Raw genomic sequence first — 22724 nt, forward strand, 5'->3', positions numbered from 1 at the left:
AAAAATATCAGAATTTATTCCAAAGGATGTCTTCACAATTGCCTTTAGTCTCAGCAAAAAATAGCAACGTTAGTTATCCTTTGTTAAAATTATAAATCACATCACTGAAAATTGAACAATTTCATTTTACTTATTGCAATTTCTTTTGTGTTATCCCAACCAATCGACTATGAGTTGCGATCGTCTCGAGTGATGTCGAAAACCTAGAATTACGAGGTCTAAACCCTCTCATTTGTCAAACTTTCGCGAAATGCGACTGTAAGGACGACTCCGTCGAATTTAAATAGTCATGCCCGAAACTCTTTTCACCGGTCTCGTTTTGTTCCAGACAGTTTGGAAACTGTTCGTAAGTTTGCGGGTCACGAAGACTCGGAGGCTACAAGTTTTCTAACTTTTAGCAATTTCCGTGCTTTTCAAAGCAGTACAACCATGCCCTTTATTCAATATGATTCAACACGATGCAGGCTTGTGCTTTGTGATTTTCGTTTCAAAGAAAATTACATGGCCACTAAGTTTCACAAAGTAATTTTTCGACGAATGTATAGAGAATAATGTAAGAATGAAGGTGCATTTGTAAGAGTTACTTCATATTTTATATTCCGAAGTTCAAAGACTTTTTTTGGTATTTATTTTTCTTAGAATGGACACTATTGATGCATTTTCCTTTCGAATCCATCATGAATGTGTGTATGCGTCAACGAGACAGACACTTTCTGTGGTTAAAAGGGTTGGATTAGAATTGTATTAGAGTTTTATTAGAATTTTATCGATATTATATTGATATTTTATTAGAATTTCATTAGAATTACATTAGATTGATATACAATTATTTAAAAATTAAAATGATATAACAAATGAAATTTGACCTAGGTTCCATTATGCGGATAATTCACTCTAATTTGTACGTATTTATAGCAAAACGAAATAGCAATATTATTATATAAATTGTAGGATACTTCAACATACATTATGTATATTTTCCATATTACTGTACGTCATAAATGCATAAAATCTAGTAATAAGTCATGAGATATTCCTAATTAAATAAAGATAACGTTTTCACACTAACGGACACCGTTCACGAAGCCCGTCAACCTTTTTAATACGCATCAAGCAGCTGTTGCGAGGGCAATCTTCTTACTACCAGAGGAAACTTATTGCCAGAAATTATGCGTCGCCATTTTTGCTGAAACTCGGAGGTGTTCAGGTATAATAACCCACGTCCACCGTCTAACAAAAAGAAAAAAAAGGAAAAAAAAATGCATTCTACGAAATGGTCGGTCGCGGAGAGAGAAACAAAAAAAATCAGGGAAGTCTGGTGTCAGTTTTTCACCTTATTAAATGTTCGAAGTTGAAGGGAGAATTGTGGCGACAGCTGCGGGAATTATTCGCATCGCAAATTCCATTCTTAAGCATGGTCGCGGGAAATGATTTTTAAACGTGTTAAGCTCACGAACGATTCTCATCGAAGAATCGAACGTTCTCGCATAATCGGATTACGCGACGTTTTGATTGGATTAGACATCGCTGGAGACTGAGATCGACTCGACGAAGGGAATCGACTTTGTCAGTTTTGTTAATTAATCGGGTTGTGTCAAGTGAAATTAGGTCGAAATGAAAGTCAAATGCATGAAGGAGTATTTTAACCAAGTACTAATTATTGCTTGCCTTGATTGGGTAATTCGTTTAGTTCGATAGAAGACTCTAACATTATTTATTAATTTCGCAGAGGAATCTTTATACTTTAAACATCGAGAGAAGAAGGAGGATACATAGAGCGTGAGACAGAAACGTATAATTGGAATTTAAAAGAAAAATTCGTGACGTAAAAATTCTTTTGGAAAGATAAGGAAAACGAAAATTCATTTAGATTTAGTAACATTACAGAACAATAATAATATGCCTGTTTTATCCAATTGTTTTATGTGTTTAATATAAATATTATTGACACTTAGCGTTGGGAATTGTTTATTCTTCTATTCATTTCTATTTTTGTTATAGAGGAAAACAATTTACTCCGAAGGATTGACATATTAATAGCAATTATTATTTATGATTTTTTTTAGTTATATTGTAATTAATCCTCGAAATCATTGGAACAATTTTATCTTATTGTTAGAAGTTTAATATAAACATAAAAGTTGTCTATCAGAATTCAGTTTTACTGGTCTAAATATTATCTGGAAAAATAGGTCATAAAAAATGTAAAATTATCTAAATGTATCATTTTCTGTCAATGTTACATTGAGTATGAATTATGTATTGAATTTATTCTATATCTTAAATAGAATAAATATAAACATTGTATTTGAAAAAAGAACCCATCTTACCTAAATTAAAATTGCTCTTACACGCAAGAAAGAATATAACGATGTTGCCGAGGAAAAAAAAATATACATGTCGAATTCAATAACCTCCTTTTCCAAGATGGTTGAAAATAAAAATTATTTTCTTCCATACAATTTTGTATTTAATTTCATCGAATCATGTTCTTCAGAGAAAGTAAAACCATGTTTTCCTTTATTAAAATAAACATGTCTAGAGAACTAAAAATTATTTTAATGGAAAACTGCGAAATTATTTATGTATTTGATCTTTTCTCCCTGTTTTTGTCACTTCTACATTGAGTATGAATTATGTATTTAATTTATTCTATACGTAATTAAATTTGTTCTTATAAGCAAGAAAGAATATAATGATATTGCTGAGAAAAATAAAGATTATTTTTTCTCATAAAGTTTTCTATTAAATTTCATTGAACCATGTTCCTCAGAGAAAGTAAAGCCATGTTTTCCTTTATGTTAAAATTAATAGAACAACACACCTGAAAATCACCCGAATGGAAAATTGCGTAGGAGTTAATTAAATTCTCATCATGAAACCAGCTGGATCACATACTAGTAAACATGATAATTCCTATTTTACAAGAAGCCGCTTGTAAATGAAAGTACACGGTCCGTGCTGGTTAAAGAGCGATAAAATGACCTTTTAAGTAATTGCTTACCCGTAAGAATGTACGGATTCCACTTTTAATGGGACTGATCGAGTTATAACTTGTTAAGTGAGTTATAACGCGACAACTCCGCTAAACACTTCGCCTACTCCCAAATTGCACTGCAAGCGTTTGAAACGGATTTAATGGAATTAATTTGCTAAGGCACACGCGTAAACTTGATGGAATCGGATGTACTTTGGGGGATATCTATCAACGACAATTTCGGAGCTGATAATCCAATAATCGTGATAGCATTTCGAGAATTTCACAGGATAGTCGGATTGCGTTCGTATTGCGAAAGACGTAATAGATTGTCGTTTCTGTTCTATTAGGTACCGGAAAAAGTTCGTGTGGATTTTCAGAGAAAAATACAAATACTCAAATCTCTTTTAAATCATAGGTTTATTCAACGAAATAATCACCATTTATCATCAATTTCTTTGCAATAAGTATCTGCAGTAATAGTCCGCCACGTGGAAGAAAATCAACGTGAACGATACGTCATGTAGTCCACCAAACAGTGATCGTCACCTTCTTCGAATGGAGACTCGGTTTTTGTATGGTTCCTGTTGCACACGACCTCTTCTGAACCCAGTGGTGTGATCGTCGTACATTATCATATTCCACCCACTTTTCATCACAAGCTAAAATTCGATCAATAAATGGATATTGCAAATGCTCAGCCGGGAGTATTTGTTCTCTTCCGTTAAACGGTGCGGTATCCATTTGCCCAATCTTTTGTGAAAATTAAGAGAATGAATTCGCTTTCTTGCGGTAGAGTCTTCACATTCGAACACTTGAGCAAGCTCAGAACATCTTTTTCTTGGATTTGAACTTACGCACTCGATGAATTTTTCGTCTTCGATGACAGATGGACGTCCTGAACGCGGTTCGTCATCTACCGATTCATTTCCTTCTTTGAGCCTTTTAAACCATTTCTTTGCCGGTTCTTTCACCAACGGCACCTTCCCCACAAACGCTACAAACGCGTCTTGCTGTATTTGCTACTGTACTGCCAAGTTTAAATTCGTAAAGAATAAAAGCACGAATTTTTACTTTTTCGCTGTCCATGTTTACTGTTCCTATAGCTACACAACAACGAAACAATTGAACTCCATAGAGCATGCATACCAATTACAAAGATCGAGCTTTAAAATGAAACCAAACTCATGTCTTACAGTTGCCAATTACCACACGAAAATCGATATATATATATATATAGTCACAATTAACGAATAAACCGCACGAACTTTTTCCGGTACCTAATATTTTATCGCTAAGCTTTAAATAACGTTAGGTGTAGAAATTAATTCTGTTCCTTTCTAAAGTAAACTTACTATTCATTTATACAACTGTAATTCTCCCTTCGGTCACATATTCTAAGGGAGCGCGATATACATATTGTCATCAAAAATATTTAGTTTGTTTCACTGTCAATAATACTAGGTGTAGAAATTCATTGTCTAAATAATAACCATATAATGCTTAATCTTATCTCAATCAAACATTCCAAGAGAGCAAATTGCAAGAACAAAATGTCAAAACAATCAATGTTCAAGTAACAGAATTAATTTCTACGCTAAATAATTGTTAAGCACACTTGTAGCCTGTTACAAGAATTACAATGAGCAAAATTTATTGACTACTGGACTTCGTATATACAGACATACTGTAATATCCACCAAGTTGAGATTTAGCCTAAATCATTTAGGTTACGTATTTAAGTTCATTATAGTGAAATTTTTGTTTCCGAAATGGGTTTTAAGATTATGTTTTCCTGGAACACACGTGGTATGGAATACTTATAAATTTATTATGTTAAATTGAAGTACACACAATTACAATTAAACGCAAAAAAAATAAATTCAACTTTAAGAAACGTATTTTATTATTAAAAATACAGACAGTATCCTTCGTCCCCTTTTTGAAATGTTTTTGCTGATTTAAAATTGATCTTGTTTTTGTTTTGTAAACTGCATCATGGATCGTCCTAAAGATCAATAAATACTAAATATTTGGCAAATAATAATTATAAAACTTATAAAAATCAAACAAATCGAGAACACGCATAAAGTTGTATAGAAACTTCATTAACATACTGCACAATCAGCTTTTTCTGAAGAATTTTAAAATATTTTTCTATTAAAAAATAGGGATGTATCCCCTCATTTTAAGATAGTATTTTCATTAGACGGAAGTACCTGGATGGTGCGATGCTGGAAGTAGTGGATGAGCTGAAAGATTGATGCTCGGGAAATGTCTGCAGGCCTGAGTTAGGGACGACTTCCTATTGGACCTATTGTTCTGTTTAGTAAATAACAGGAAAACGTCTCTAGAGGCGGACATCTACAACACGTGAAGTCTGGACCTATCTCGAAAATTCGTTGAAATGTTCTCAACTTAGGTTTCAACAATCCTATGATTAATTGAAGTTTAATTAATTTATAAGTACACATCCAACAGTTTAGCAAACTCCCAATTTGTCCTGTTTTTCCAAAATTATGAATGACCATAATGTTCTTTCTTATTTTTCTGCTATCAATAATGTAATCAATTCTTGTTGAAGTTGATTAAAATTAAAGAAATTAAATTTTACTTATTCTATTAATTTTATTTCATCAACAAAGTATTCATTACAGTAAATATTAAATTAAGATTCGATTTCTATGATTTGAGACCCTCCTCAGGTTTTACAAAATCAGGATTTTAATCTAACATTCTACATTTGTATATGTTGAATGTGGAATAAATTTCAATGTCGTAGGATGGATAAAATTTTCTATTAGTGTTTCTTTGATGGAAAAACAATTTTCTTCCTCATTGACAGTGCCATTTAAAATTCTTGAAATAGAATATATAAGTAAATCATAAATATTGAACGTAAATGAAATCTTCCGATTAATTTAGTTAATTTACATTTGGAAACTTAATATTTAAAAACAAAAAAATTGTAATAATATTTATAATAATAAATTATGTAATAAAGTTAAAAACGTGGAAACTTCTGAAGATGGTATTTTATATATTTTGATATATTTGACAAAGTTGTTTTGAATTGTAATATATCACCTGTAAAATAAACAAAAATTTTCTAGGTCTATTTTCATCTTTCTCATGACATTATGTGTTTGAACATTAAGTTTCGAAACGTTGGTTAATTTAAAGGAAATTTTTATTCCCTTTTAGTATTCCTGATACCTTCATGTTCGGTAAAAACACAATTGTGTCAATTGCTCGAGGAAATACAGTTTTAGTCCACAGACGAAACATTAATTAGAATTTCTTTCTTTTCATAACATTATTAAATTGTCAATATAATACAAAAGTTCAAATTGCTTTCCATAACGAACAAATACTCGTCACACTATTCAAATGATCGAAATAGCCTTTTAGAATAAAATTAAATTACCTTGAATTCTTTACAAGGAAATTATTTCGCATGAATTATTCACTATATTTGCAATTTAATTAAAAAATAACTGATCCACGTCAGTTTGCAGCATATGATATATTCCAGTGAAGGTCTGCTAGACTCCTACGCGTCTACTTATAAGCCAAGCCCGTCTCTGAGATGATTATCAGAATTTATTTTTCCCTTTGCATTTTCGCATCGGTGAGAGATGGTGATAATTAACAGACGTAATGAGAAAATTATGAAAGCAGAATGTAAAGGAATGAAGTGTTTTCATGCGTCAAATTATGATGGTGGTAATGAAAGAATCGATTCACGTGATTTTCCGCTTAATGCTCTGTCCAGGTGAAGTCTTTTTCCTCTTAGGATACCTTGACAACGACTTGGATACTCGAGAGTTCTCCATTCGATACAAGTAGCGATGAGATCAAGCGTATCGCGTCTCTTTCTGTTTCTATAAGTCATACTTTGATGGAATTAACCTTGGTTGTATTTTGCTTATGTTTTTCATATTAGAATTCACAATAAATGCAAAATCTACTCTTTTAACTCTTTGCGGCACAGGAATTCGGGTCATAAAATAGACCCATGTTGCACAGGAATTTTATTGCGTTTGAAATCAAACAAAATTGTTATATTTTTATTAATAAAGGTATCACATAATGTAACAAAATAAATATACTAACAAGGGGCGTCACATTTATAGTTTTAAGAATATTAAAACATAAACAATAAATAAAAATATGTTTTTTTGTATTACTCCCCAAGTTGCATGGTGGGACGAATAAAATCCCACCATACTTTCATCATTTGCAAACAAATTTAATCTTTAGTTTTTATTATAAAACACTTCACTTGTTTATATAGAACTAATTTTTATATGAATTAACTTACCTCTACGATTTTTCACATAAAACCAGGAAAGAAATATTATCGCAATAAACCTTCCGCTTTCAACAATTGTTGAACCGGTATTAGCATGTTGAAAGTTGCCAACGTAAGTGCATACATTTGTAACATTGGACGAATATAGTATCAACTGCTTTACGTAAATAAGACGAAATATAAACCTATACACATGCAGCTATTGCAAAATTTCGAGGTGGGATTAAAAATGTCCCACCATGCATTACGGTCCATCAAAAAGGTGGGTCACTTTTAATCCCACCGTGCCCCAAAGAGTTAATTTGCGTTAGGGATGTTATTTTAGTGTAAACATCTAATTGTAAGAAGAGAGGCTTCTTTGGGAATTATAAAAAGAAAACCCATAAGTCGTACAATAATAAATCATTTTGTATTATATGTATATTGTATTATATTATAAGATATCTTTAAAGTAAACAAAAATTATTTTGGTGTCATTTATTTGATTCGTATCCATAGCAGAAAGATTTATGTATATATAATGAATACTATGGTGAAATTTTAAACACATTAATATTTAATCTTCAACTACAATTGTTTTCCTAAATTGCCATTGGCTTCGAACATGTTATTATGGTCTACGTGGTACGCAACATCACTTAGTTATAATAATACGTTTACTGGTTCGTGTATACGGTGGACTATTATTCTATGGTAAATTAACCATATTGTTTTATAGAACAGATGTTGCAATTGTATTTTAGTTATGTTATGCTGTATTTAGTTACGTAGTTTGTGATACAAATGTGATGTAAGAAATGTTACGGTTTGAAAGAATTGATGACTAACTGATTATCAAAATATGATACTCGACTTTTTATGCAAATCTAATAACTTTTTGGCATACAAGGTGGCCATATTGGATTCTCCAAAATCAGCGGTCCTAAAAACTTATGAATATGAAATTTCATGCAATTCTGAAAGCTCATTTAACCTTGTGAAAAAATAGCAAAAACGTTCGCTCGAAACTGGTATCGGCGTGGTTGCTTTATCGATTAGTTACGACAGTCACATCGTCGAGCCGGAAGCTGAGCATAAATTGCGTTTGTACCGACAATAAAATTCTCCACACCTACGCTTCCTAATGAAATGAGATTGGGACCGTGATAGCGACGTAAACTGCCCCGATATTGCTGTATCTCTGAGTATCGGAGAGCCTCGCGTAACACATTATAATACTTTCACCAGCACCGTTATTTGTTAACGACCCTGTTAAGGGATGTTCAATTTGTTTTTGTCTTTTTATCCTTTAAGAGTATCGCCTTTACGCTGCTGCATTGAACGTTAATGGTTGAAATTGAAGAATGTAATGGCCATTCGAAAAGCACCGGTGCAATTGCAATAAAAATGTCAAGCGAATAAGATATAAGGTAAAAATACCAATCGTTGGCCATACGCGTACGTAACAGTAAGAAAGATTTTCAATCTTAGAAAATTAATAATCGAAAGATGGCGAGCAAAATAGCCTTGTCGTCGTTTAATATGAATTTGTTTCCAGACAAATCTCGTATTTTTCGGTATAAGGTTGACATCATAATAATAGGTACGCTGTTCGCACGAATTAGATCTGGGCCACTTTGAACTGGAATAAAAATAAAATGTAACTATAATATTAGAAATAATTTATTTCGACCCGTTATGTATAAATACAAATGTTTGAAAATAAAAATAATAACGAATTATTTGGTTATTATTTTTATTTCAAATTAAAAACCTCTTAAGGGTTATTGACTCATACAGCGATTAGGTCTGATAAGAATAAATCAATAATAAGTCAATACTTTGACTCCGAAACGGACAGCGGTAGATGCTTTTTCTAAAGATGTTCAAAATCATTACTAACCAATAAGTAACTAGTTTGTGATTTCAATCACCAACCATTTACATATCTTTTGAGTAGCTTCGTGTGTGGACGACCCAATAGGTTTCGAAATATTGGTTTTGTCCAGCTAGATCGCTGCAATATCACACTGTGCGTCCTCTTTTTTATTTGCTGTTCTTTTCAAGCTGTGCAACGTGACATATTTATTCTGTTACTACCCACCCATTTCATCGCCTCACAGCATTTTTCACCATATAACGGGACATGAATTTCAGCTGTTCGAAAATAAAAAGATTTTCAATCTTAGAAAATTAATAATCGACAATGGTGTGATATTATTACAATCCGCAACCGTTGTACCACGGGACATGCCCGTAATGTTTACATTTGGCCCGACTACCAGCCTCACACGTAGTTGTAGGTCAAGGGATTGAGAGCATTAACTTTTATGCTGGTTACTGGTATGTTAATGGTTGAAATTGAAGAATGCAATGGCTTTCGAAAGCAGCGATGCAATGCAATAAAAATGCAAATAGAATGAAATATGAGGTAAAAGTACCGAAGGTTGACCAGACGTGTCTGTAACAGTAGGTGGTACAGAATGAAAGTAAGATAATCTTGTCCTCTTTTTATATGGACTTGCTCAGACCAATCATGTAATTTTCTACATACATTGATATTACAATACTACATACATTGTTCAGACGAATAAATCAAATATAGATTTACAACTTTAGGTAGAATATATCGTATATCAAAACTTCATAAAATAATGTTCAAGTATCGTCTAAAAGTAACATTCTTTCCCCTTTCTTTAGTTACTTAGTTTATTTCTGATGTTTATTTCTCATATCGACGGAAGGATCAACGACAAATGAGCTCTCACCCCTCGTATATCTGTGTCGAGGGTCGCGGCTCGCTATCGAAGAAGTGGTACACTTCTTCTTTGTTCATGTGACACTGATACAAGAGGTACGTTTCGAGCTAGAATTAAAACTTATTCCAGCTCTTCAATATCATGTTCTTATGACTTCCGGTTTGCCGCGTGGTAGGGTAACAACGGAAAATTGTGGTTCAAGGTAGAAAGTAAAATTGTGGTGTAAATATACAAATTAACTAATAGAATTTATAATTAAAACATTAAGTGAGGTGGGGGGAACAACCCAAGAATATAATTTTCAAAGGGGGGGACTCACCCGATCGAGATGTGACCAGTGAAATAAAGTTAACCTCTCTCTCTACATGAGGGATAGTCACGAGGAGGATGAAGAAGGAACAGGGGGGGGAGAGAGGAGTCTCCCTCCCCAAGACCGGAAGTGCGTTGGCACTACGTGATCCAAAAATCAAATTGATCCAGAGATCAGCCGAAGAAATATACAAGATGAGAGCCTATAGGAAGGAAGAAGATTTAGCTCAACCAATAAGAAGAAACCGAGAAGAAGGGGACGGACCAACCAGCGCGCCGGAGGAGATCCACTCAGCGCCACCATCACAAGAGAAAGTGAAAACAAGAAGAAATAGTCTAGAACAGGCAATCGAGAACGAATACAGTGATGAAAGTAGAAGCGTGAGGAAGAAGTTGAAAATAATAGGAAACGAAAAAGTTAATATAGAAGTAAATACATATCAAAGCGAAGCGGAAAATAATACAGAAAAGGATTTAAACGTTCGGTCGATAATTGAATCGATAAATTCCAGGGAGGAAATTTCTAAGGTAAGAAGCGTGGGTGGCCGATACGCAACACGTGGCGTGGCACATGTAGAAAAAGACACAGATTCAGATTCGTCTTTTGACAAAAAAAAGGTGATACAGACTAAAAAGAAATCCCCAACTAAAGGGGACACGGATTATATTTCTCTTTTCGAATTAGAAGTAGTTAGAAGGAACGACAAAAAAGAAGGTAAAGCTAATTTCAAATCTAATAAGAAACTCAACTATCTTAAAATTTTTAGATTCCTAAGGGAGGATTTAAAAAAAATAGAAGCTATCAAAATGCTTAACAAACATATAGCAGAAATTAAAATAAAATATCCAGAAGAAGGAAGAGCTATATTTAACAAATACGTTAAAAAGAACAATGGGGAGTACAAAATCCGCATACCAAGGAGATCCGAATTCAGGATAGGGATTATAAAGGAATGGGAATACTCATTGGAAGAACTAAAGGAGGAAACTTCCCCGGGACAAAATATCGAATCCTTTGAAAGACTGAGAAGGAGGAAGAAGGTTGACAACCTGGTGATAGTGAAGTTTAGGGGAACTAGCCTTCCCACCAAGTTAGTGATCATGGAAGGGCACGTCTCGCTGAATGTGACCCCTTTTGTTAGAAACATTAGGCAGTGTTATCAATATTTAAGATTCGGTCATACAAAGCGCTTCTGTCGAGAAGCAACAAGTAAATGTTTCAACTGCGGAAGCACAGCACACGGAGAGTGTTCTAACCCCCCAAGGTGCTCAAACTGCGAAGACGACCACTCGGCTTTAAATAGACAATGCCCATATGCAGTGCTGGAAAAAGCAATTAATAAACTGATCGCATACAAAAATATGTCTTTCCATGAGGCCAAAAGCGTCGCAATGACGGAATTGAACTTTAGAGGCAACAACAACTTCAGATACAAGGAAGAGGATTTCCCTGCACTAGGACAAAGAAGCAATAAAAACAGATATTCTATGGAAATAGAAAAATGGGAGGACAGACCGTGCCCGATAAGAGCAAACGACTGGTTCACACCGAACAGAAGGCAACCGAGGGGGTACGATAGCAAAGGACGTCTCATTCCAGAGTCTTTAAAGGTCAGTAATAGCAAAAATAATCGATTTTATCTATTAGAAGAGGAAGATACCCAGATACTTTCACCAATGCATCATGAATACGATACGGAGGAGAGAAAGGAAAGCTATCTTCATAAGCAAAGGAGTTATAAACCCAATAAGACCAACTTTAGCATCCAAAATGACAACGATATAGAAGAACTGATAAAATGGATCAAAGAACAAAATCTCACCAATATTATAAAAAATAAACTGAAAGAATCGTCACCAGGAACCACAAGGGATCATAAATATACTCAGGGAAGCAAAGGAGAACCAACCGAAAGAGAACTCGACCAGATATACGAAGACAAACAAAGGTACTATCTTAAAAATTACCACAAAGAAAAACATAATTTCCAGCAAGAAAGAGAAATCAGAAAGATACCTATAACCTACAAAGACGAGCGATACCAAAATACAAAAAGTATTAGAAAAGAACCTCCAATAGTCATCAAGAATAAAGAATTCTACTAACAAAATAAACCTACTACATCTAAACATAGAACCACGCCAATAAGAGAAGACAACCTACATATCCCAGAATTTAGAAGCAAAAGTAAACACAATTATTCAATTTTACCAAAAACCTCACCCAGACCGACGCAGACGGAAGAAAAAAAGGCTTCGTCGACTAACCCACAATCAGGATACATGTCCAATGAGGAATGGGAAGGAACTCCTCACATTGAAGAATTGACTAGCCAAAAGAAGAGTGAAGAAAAGACTGAAACAACCGATCAACAGAAGAGCCCAGTAGAGCCGAACCAAGAAGAAATGGACTTTACGTTTCAAAAAGTCATTCCGGACACTCAGGATAAGGAAGAAGATAATTATTCCGAATCATTTAAATCGCCTCAAACAGAGACAGACGATGATTTAGATTTTGTAAACTCTCAACCAGAGAACAAGTAAGAGAATTTACTTAATATTTTTATTTCTTTAAGAGATATACAAACAACTCATATTTATTTTTGTTTTCATATTATATATTACACGTTTATTGTATTTTATATCATGTTATGCTATAGGAACAGATAATGTTTAATACTAAAACTAAAAAAAAAAGAAAAAAAAGGAATTAAAAGATTTACAGTTAAAGAATTTTTTGAAAAAAAAAAGAAGAAAAGCACAGTAAGGAAAAATTTCAGAAAAGAAATATATTAGCAATGAGAAATGGTTCCTTTTTCTTTCTTCATTATATATGAAAAGTTGATACCACATAAAAAGATTTAAGCATAGTAATAAGGTGTCAATCAAACAAATTCTATCTATAATGTTAGGAAAATTAAGATATAAAAAAGAAAATAATAATAATAATAATAACCATAAATCAGGCTAAAAAACTGGAACGAAAATTAATAGACACAATTCGGTTAATAATTAACTTTATTTGAAAAAATAGAAAATAGTACATACATTGTTAACCATTCTAAAAATATAGCCAACAAACCCAAAAGTAAATACATTTATAAACTCAGCTACTCCTTACATACTCACGATAATTTTCTCCACAGGCTTAAAGTACAAAACAGTGATAGTAGAATATACGATAATCTAACAAAATGCACAGTAATGTAAAACTGAAAATAGGATTATGGAATGCAAGGAGTATAGGAAATAAAATAGACGAACTTAAAACAAAGATCAGCAATTATGATATTATGCTTATAACGGAAACGTGGATTTTAGACTACAATAACTATCAAATACAAGGTTACCAGTTAATTAATATCGGAAATGACTATAATATAGGAAGAGTAGGAAATAAAACCTACCAACAAGGATGCGGACTAGGTATTTATTATAAAGAGGATATAAATGTAAAGAAGATCAAATCATATAAAATAGATAGAAGGTTCGAGACACTAGTGGTGGAGATTCTTGATACTAACCAAAAACAAATATTTCAGATAGGTTTAATTTATAGGACAAACGGAAGATTTTGCACCAGGGAGTGGCTCGAACTTTTTAACACATTAAATTTAAATAAAAATACAATCATTGCAGGCGATTTTAATGCACATAACCCACTTTGGAATTGTTACAAAACCTCTGCAGAAGGGGCTAGTTTAGAGATAGCTTTAGAAGAAATAGAATTTATGATCGTTAACATAGACACAATATCGAGAATAGAATGGAGGAAGAAACAATAGAGCACGTCCTCTTCAGATGTCCGTTTAGAACTACTCCGCGTCTAAAAATGTATGATAAAATAGGTACCTTAATTAATAACAGTAATTATAACATAGTGCATTTAATAAACAGCGAAAAGAGTTCAGTACTTAAAGCAATTATAGCCTTTTTAAAAGAAGCCAATATTGAATTGTAAGAATTACTAGCTAGTCAGATCCTACTAACACAGGATAACGAAAAAATAATGTATTCAAAGCTAGGAATCGTTCCTATTAACTCTGTACGCGACTTTTAAAAAAAAAAAAAGGATATATATATACAAACGATTAAAGAAAATAGGAATACAATAACGAAAGCTCAAATGAAGACTGAGACCATATTGGTCAATTTAGATTTAATAAAGATCAATAAGCTAAATGTAATCCTATTTTTTTTGTATATATATATTTATATAAGTACACATATAGTATATATATAAGCACAAATAAAGGGAGGATTAACAGTATTAAAGAAACTGTGATATGGGAAACTTCCCCAGAGGCGCAATACAGAATAGGTATCAAGCAAAATAACACAGGGCTAAGAAAGAAAAACAAAAATAAAGTATTTATTTGTTGATTTTTATCTACTAACCACAAAATGTACAAATAGTTAATAAGTAAACAGTTACACGTACAAAATATTATAATCGAGCGGAATATATTAGGATAAGGTTTTTTTTGTTAACAAAAGAAATGTAAAAAAAAAAATAGTTCATGTACAACGGAAATGTGTAAATAACAACGCTAATTGTTACACAATAAAGAAACATACAATACAATACAATACAATACAAGAAAACAACATTTCAGAAAATACGTATTACGTAGTTTGATCTGTAGTTTAAATATAGGAATTGTTGTGAAAATTGACTAACATTTTGCAATAAAAATATATCAATGGTAATACATAATTTATACAAATGAATTTTTCTGAAAACTAATTATATTCCTGCTAATCTAAATCTATTCTCACTTTACACTTTACACTGTACACTTTACACTTTACACTTTACACTTTACACTTTGCACTTTTTATATCTAAAGATCTTATTCCAAGTTCGCAGCCATTAGCTCGGAATTACTCGTGACGAAGGATTGTTCGTCACGAATAATACCGATTACCAGGTCTCACCACGTGGAGGTTGCTGCGACTGGAGACCCGGAGATAGAAGGAATCAAACTTCCTTCGATCTCCTTCTACATAGAGTATACATACGTAGATGCATACTCTACATAGAGTCGACGAGCTTAATACTAAGTACGAAACGATGAAAATCAAAGGGAAACAAAATTCCCTTCGATTTCCAAAGTCTAAGTCTGACTCTGCCAAATAATTATTTGAACTAAGAGGAGTGAAGGCTAATTCGCGACACGACGCGACCATGTAACTGGACTTACAGAGTCAGTCCCGTTTCCTCTGGTGGGTCTGATTCGAGAGAAAGACGATCAAAACGTGTCCGCCAGTACTCTACTCCCTGCATACCTGCTGCCGAGGGCCCAGGTCCCAACCTGACAGTGTACGACGTAGGTAGCACCGCGTCGGGGTGCCCTGCCCTGGCGACACCAGCTATGTCTGACGGTCGTAGAGTCCCGAAACGGAGTTCTACTCTCTGCACAACGTCAGGAGTCCAGGACACGACTTGCATCCGTCTGACGGCTCTTTTGAGCTGCGCTGCGCCGGGAGCCTGGACTTCGCCTGACGCGTACAGAGAGTAGAAGATTCCTCGGAGGCGTCGATTGACCCTCTCTCAAATCAGACCCACTAGAGGACGGCAACCGATCTCGGCCAGTCACATGGTTGGTCACAACACTTATCAAATCAAGCAGTAGTGACCGAAGTCGAGCACGAAGTTGCGAGTCCAATATGGACTTACGAACAAACAAAACAAGTTGATTAATAATTATTTGGCTGAGGAGACACTCGTACACGCAACCTTAAAACTAACCAAACCAAACTAAGATACTAAGGGAAACTACAAATAGGAGGGACGCGAGACGCGGACGCGCGACCGCGAGATCCATATCGAACGAAGGATCAACGATGAATGAGCTCTCGCCCCTCGCATACCTGCTAGGGCGCGGTCGTGCGTCGTAGATTGTTTGTGCCTCTCGAAGTAGAGAAGGGGAAGGGTGAACAACAACCGCGTGACATGTCGTGACATGTCGATTCGAAGGCTCGTTGGATCCATCCACAAAAGAATTTACGAAACATTAATACCACACCATAATCATATTTCCCATCATTGTTTAAATAATAAATATTGTTAATAATTAATTTAACTATTGTCAGAAATTAATATTTAGTTTGTCCAATCAGCAGATATTAAAATATTGACAAATTTCTCACGAGTAATGTCTCGAGTGAATATTTATTCCTAACCGTAATTGTTATTAATATTTAATTGAACACTGAAAGATACTATATGTATCATAAACATTTAATTATTTCGGATTAAGTTTTAATTGTTCCAATCACAAGATATTAAAATATAAAAAAATATCTCACAAGCTGTGTAACGGGACATATTTATTCTGTTACTACCCACCCATTTCATCGCCTCACAGCATTTTTCACCACGTAACGTGACATGAATTTCGACTGTTCGAAAATAAAAAGATTTTCAATCTTAATACGTACACACATCCCATAACAGGAAAAGTCTGCACTTACATTTATTTTCATGCAATTAATTCTCACAAAAGCTTCATTTTGGAGCAATTTAATCGTTTGGTATTCCTTTGATAACGATAGACCTATTTTGGACCATTTCATAAATGTTGACATAATAATAGCAATAATAATAGATGCAATATTTCCCTTCAGCTGTACACACTATAATTGCATTTAGAACGTGCTACTCTAGAGGGATACGTGGCGAGAATGTTCGTGCACGGGTGAACTAATTAACACTTGGACAACTGCACATTATTTCCAGTAGGTTTGCTCTGATTGTAAGATCAGCGACGTTGTCGTTCGAAATTAGATGATTACTCGTTTGTCCTTAAGCAGCGAAATCCGAGAAATCTCGTGAGCGGTTTTCTTTTTCTAATTAGGAGTCTTTTTTTCTTAATTCTATAGAAAGAAATTTTTTGAATTTTTTACTCAAGTACTATGGATAACATCACTGAATAAATAATAAATACTATCGATAATGTTAATAGTATTGTATACTTATTACTGCATATAATATTATTATTACATTATATGTTATTATATATAATAATATTATAGTATTTGCACACTTTGTATATTGACAGATACATATTTTAAGAAAACATATATATTATTTTATAAAGATATATTAATTTATGTAGTATTTACACGACAAAAAAATGCCCTGGTGTCTTTCATTTTTATAATATCTATTTGTCTGAATTAATATAAACATGTTTTGTGTTTACAATTCAAGTTATTTAATGTAGACACGAAAAAACCAATAGTTTGCGAAGATATTGTAATTCAGGCGCTTCAATTATTGCCAAAAAGGAACATTTCTAAAAAAGTTCTAAACATATTGAGGTGTATTATCATTTTGTAAATGAAGAAATAAAAATTATTTGAATCAAATTGTCTGTTATTAAAATAAAATCAGAAAAAAAATGTTGCAGATATATTTACAAAATTATTGAGCAGATTAGAGATTGTTACTAATATGAGTACCTACAACTATGTCTCAGACCATAAACAGGAAATAATATTGGAAATCGTTGTATGAATGAATGACACTTAAGACAAACAGTACAATTTTACAGAAAGAGATAAAACAATTTTGTGAATTGTAAAAGAGTGATTTCGAAAAATAAAAATTTGTTTAAAAATCTTTGCTCACAGTATTATGAAATATTAGAATTTCTAATACTCTGATTTCAACTTTTCGTCAGAGCTTCTAATAAATGCAATTCATCAAGTGATTGCAATCATGAAGAATCAAAGGGGTGTTCCACTCCTAGAACCGCGTTGGTATTTTATTTCTGCAAAACTACAGATTAAAGTGTATCAATTGCCCAACATCTCTTGAGAGAAATCTCAATCCTTGTTCTCGATCGTACTCCTTTAACTTCTGTATTTACAATCGTTAGCTAGATAATAAAGTTCCATACAGAACACCCGCAACGTCCAATTTTTCTACAACACTCGAGATCACGGTCGTAAAGTGGGTGACCCCGAAGTAGACGGTCCTCGCAATTTTCGAAAGAACATTTTGGCCACCGATTCGCTAGACGTGTCGTTATCTCTTCAGCTCGAGCTTATATTTATCTAGACAACTTAAAATAGAATTCAGGTATAAAGTGAGATTAAATGGACTTCCGCTCTACCCTTGGGAAAGTCAACTGAAATGCCCACATAAAAATTTCATTCGACATTGAATGAGTGTTTTTTTGAAGATGGACGATGAGGAAAAGTGTTGTACTTTATTCGATCGATTGTTAAATTACATAGGAAATGTATTAATGAAAAATGGAGTAAGAATCGCAGGGTTATATAGATATAAAATACACGGGGTTGATAAAGTGAGTTTGACTATAAAGTCTGTTATTAGTAATTTTAGAGAAAAATCTCAAAGAAAAATATACATTTCTATTTAAAAAAATAATGCAACTATCTACCATAGTACTCTTCGAATATTTCATCTTTTTCCTTTTACTGTTTTCTCTAAAGACTCTAATAATGGAGTCATGACTTGTCACATTTATTTGGCCCATCCTGAATAACAATAAAATATACAAGATAATTATATTATACACCACAATTTAACTCAAGTTTTATTTATAATTACGTATACTAAGTTGACAAAATAAATTAATGAAATTTAAATTTTAGGTATTTGTACATTTTTTTTGGAGGAGAAAGGAAACATTGTGGCACCAACTGTCGTAGACTCTCTTTTATTATAGAAGGACAATTAAGGCAGATACACAACACATGTGAATAGGTTATTGGCAATATCGCAACACCAACAAAATTACTTTGAAATTGCTAGTCGCTCATATGTATTCAAACTATTATCTGAGTGTAAAGGATTAAAATATTGATAGACTGTTCGATGCTAATGATATTCTTTAATTGTGTTGCAGGTACGTACACGACAATTTAAGCAGTGTCAATAATTCTTGCTGAATAGTCTGAGGTATGAGTTTTTATCGTTATTGTTAGTGGAAGGAATGATTAGAGAGCAATGAGTAAAGTAAGAGGGAAGAGTAACTGGTAGTAGTAATCACAAATATTCAGGGTGAGGCGATAACTTTATCCATCCTCGATATCTTCGTTATTTATACTTCATAGTTCTATTAAAAACTTTGTCAGGACTAGCTTGAACTGTTTAATGGGTCACTTATACTGATAAAACATAATATATCCAGGGTCACTTTCTTATGATAGTTCAAGATTATTGTTTTTTTTTTAAATGGAACGTTACATTTCCTAAATCTTTATAAATATAATATCCGCTGATGAGACAATTTCAGAATTTTAACGTTTCGTGTAATTAAGAAAAATAATTCCTACAAATTTGAACTACAAATAGTCCTTATTTTTGTAATTTCATTTTTGGTTGAAACATTTTACTAATTTCTAAAAATATCTTATCTTTTTATTTTTTAACGGGCTGGTGCCACTGCTGTTTGCATGAAAATTCGGATGACCTATATAATATATACACATAAGGAAATGAGATCAATTAATTTACATTACATTACATTACATTAAATTAATTAAATGAGACCTACTAATTTAAGTACCGTTTAAAAAAATTTTAAAGAAAGAAATAAGTATATTCAAGAAAAATGCAAATTAACTTTAGCCGTTCACTACTGCCCCAAATATATTCCATTTCTTCCCAAATGAGATTGCCGGAGTTTCGGAGTTGGAATTGAGAAGAACTGGTGAACTTGGAAGTTAAGAATGGAGATTTATTTATTAATCAGTTGAACTTCCACTCACGTAATACATCAATGGCACCTATACTACGTGTTTATCCGACAGTATATATGTAGTAACTGTAGAAGGTGATTCTACTATACTAAATAAGGAGAAAATAAATAAACAGGGAAATTAAAAAATTTTTGTGTGTGAACTATTATTGAGACTAAATGAAGAGATTACATTAAATTATATTTAATGCAGGATACCAAGGAAATGTATGTGTAGTTTATTTACGTAAAATTTCATTCCTTTCAGAATTGATTGAAGACGAATAAAAATAAGAGAAAATTATAATTATTTATGGTTTGATTCTGCTCAAAATGTGTTTAAATCATGGCATAAAAATGTTAATTACCATTACAATACAATAATACATTCAGCTTTTAAGTCCCAATCGTGGTGATTACTTGTATACGTACTTTCAAGAAAATTTTATTTAATAGTGACGATATGATTTGATATTCTATAAACATGTATGTACATAAAAAAAAGTTTGATCGATATTTGACTCTCTTTTTTATAGGTCGAAAAGTGAACAATCTTCATAATTTCTTTTAGCAATAAAAACACACTTTAAACGATGATATCATTCCATTTATTTATTTTACATTCGAGGGATTTAAATAAAGTGGACGTATATAAAGTTTAAAAACGAACGATCAATTAATTTTTGAGTTATCATTCGCACGGATTAAAAAAATGCTGTTTAAAAGAAAACGCAATATCTCAAAGATTTCTGTGTGAAGTGAATTGGAAAAATTATGAAATGTACTTTAAAGATATCTAAAATATTCTCAAGGTTACAAATACATTAAGTAAATTTTCCTGTGTAAAATATAAACACGAAGAACCTTTAATATTTGAGCTGCTAATATAGTTTTTCCCTTAATCTAAAAATGAAAAATCTTTAAAACGCACCTAAAACCTAAAATATTTTCAAAGTTATAAAAACATTACATAATTTCTTCTCTATAAAAAATATATCCCAAGAAACACTTAATAATTGGACTAATATAGTTTCCTCCTTGACCCATTTCCGGTGTTTTTATAGGAAGAAGTAAACAAATACTTGCAGTCTTATGTTACGGTTTCACGTACGAAGCATGTTATCTATAAAAATGTTGTTCGGATATAAATCAGCTAATTTCCATTAAGAAATGGCCAGTTTGGAGAGAAATCTTGTATTCAAAAGTTCGACTACTGTCTGAAGTACGGACTGGTTTCTTTGACTTGTACTTTTAACGGTAGCCACGTGAATTTATAGCACGCAATGACCGCCAGAGAAATTGTAACTTGGCAAAAGAGGTGGCTGGCGAAACTGGTGTAATAAAACGTATAAAAAGCAATTAGATTCAGTTTTTGTTAATGAATCATGTAACCGGAAGAGTAATTTCTTTGTAGATTTCTCTTGGTTACAAGCAGAGGTGTGCATCTGATTCGAATAATACCACGCTACAGCGATTTATTTGTGTTTATTCGATTGAATATTTACACGGACAACTTTCTATTCGTTCAATGTGAAATATAAATTCACTTTATGATTTAGATTCGATGTTTTGTTTAATGTAGAACGGATTACAGTTGCCTATTATTTATTCGTTATCCGAAATATGTTATCTGGCTCAGAATTTTGATGGAATATAGCTATAAGAATTACAAAATTTCCAATATTATTTTCAAACGAAGGAAGGAAGTTAACAAAGAATTAACTTGTTACTTATTTTTGTAATACTGACAAAAGATAATACTCAAACGTTTTATTTGCACAACTTATTAATTTTTTAGAGACAAAACAATTTTAGAGACAATTTTTTTGTTCTAAAATCAATAAATTTAATCACTGATATAAAAGTTCAGGTTATAGGGGCTTGAGCCCTCACACTATTGCTATAATATAAATAATAACCATTACCTCAATGTCTGACAAATATTGAATTTTATTTTCAAACATACTGAAACTCATCGCAATTGAGTATGCTGCAGGTACCTAAGTTCGGACGGCCATATTGTCACTGTTAATCAACTCGGTTCGTAAAAGTAGCCTCTAGCGACGTATGAAGAGCCTATACAGAGTGTCCCAAAATGTTGTAACACCTTGAAAGAGGTGATTCGGGAGGTGATTTGAAACAACTTTTTCCTTAGCGAAAATGTTGTCCGAGGCTTCGTTGAGGAGATATTAACGGAAAACACTGACCAATCAGAGCGCGCGGATACCGTTGGAGCGGCCGCGGTAGTAAAGGCTATGTGCTAAGCGGCCGCGCTTGTACGCGAACAAGCGATTCGACGTGCATCGAAGGACATTGGACGCGGCCGCTTAGCTCGTAGCCTTCGCTACCACGGCCGCTCCAACGGTATACGCGCGCTCTGATTGGTCGACGTTTTCCGTTAATATCTCCTTAACGAAGCCTCGGACAACATTTTCGCTAAGGAAAAAATTGTTTCAAATCACCTCCCGAACCACCTTTTTCAAGGTGTTACAACATTTTTGGGACACCCTGTATAATGAGACGCAAGTGCAATCATTCTGTCTGGATTTTAAAAGAGCGTTGCAATTTATGAACATGATCAGAGCCATCTTCTTAAAACAGAGTATTACATGTCACGTTAAATATGTTTATCCCATTAATATTGCATTAATATTGCCATTAATATTACA

At 33.1% G+C, this 22724-nt stretch overlaps 1 protein-coding gene across 5 annotated transcripts in view; it reads left to right on the plus strand.

Moving 5' to 3' along the window:
* Window positions 1-22724, plus strand: part of LOC128874247 (RYamide receptor-like) — a 260772-nt gene that overhangs the window by 88883 nt on the left and 149165 nt on the right. The window contains exon 2 of one of the 5 annotated variants that reach the window (XM_054118785.1): window positions 19222-19274. The exons of the other annotated variants lie outside the window; for them this stretch is intronic. The gene's annotated coding sequence lies outside the window, so the exon portion shown is untranslated. The remainder of the gene's footprint in view (window positions 1-19221; window positions 19275-22724) is intronic. 5 annotated transcript variants of the gene reach the window in all.

The sequence above is a fragment of the Hylaeus volcanicus genome, chromosome 3, assembly GCF_026283585.1.
Source record: "Hylaeus volcanicus isolate JK05 chromosome 3, UHH_iyHylVolc1.0_haploid, whole genome shotgun sequence".
In the NCBI taxonomy this organism is placed as follows: domain Eukaryota; kingdom Metazoa; phylum Arthropoda; class Insecta; order Hymenoptera; family Colletidae; genus Hylaeus; species Hylaeus volcanicus.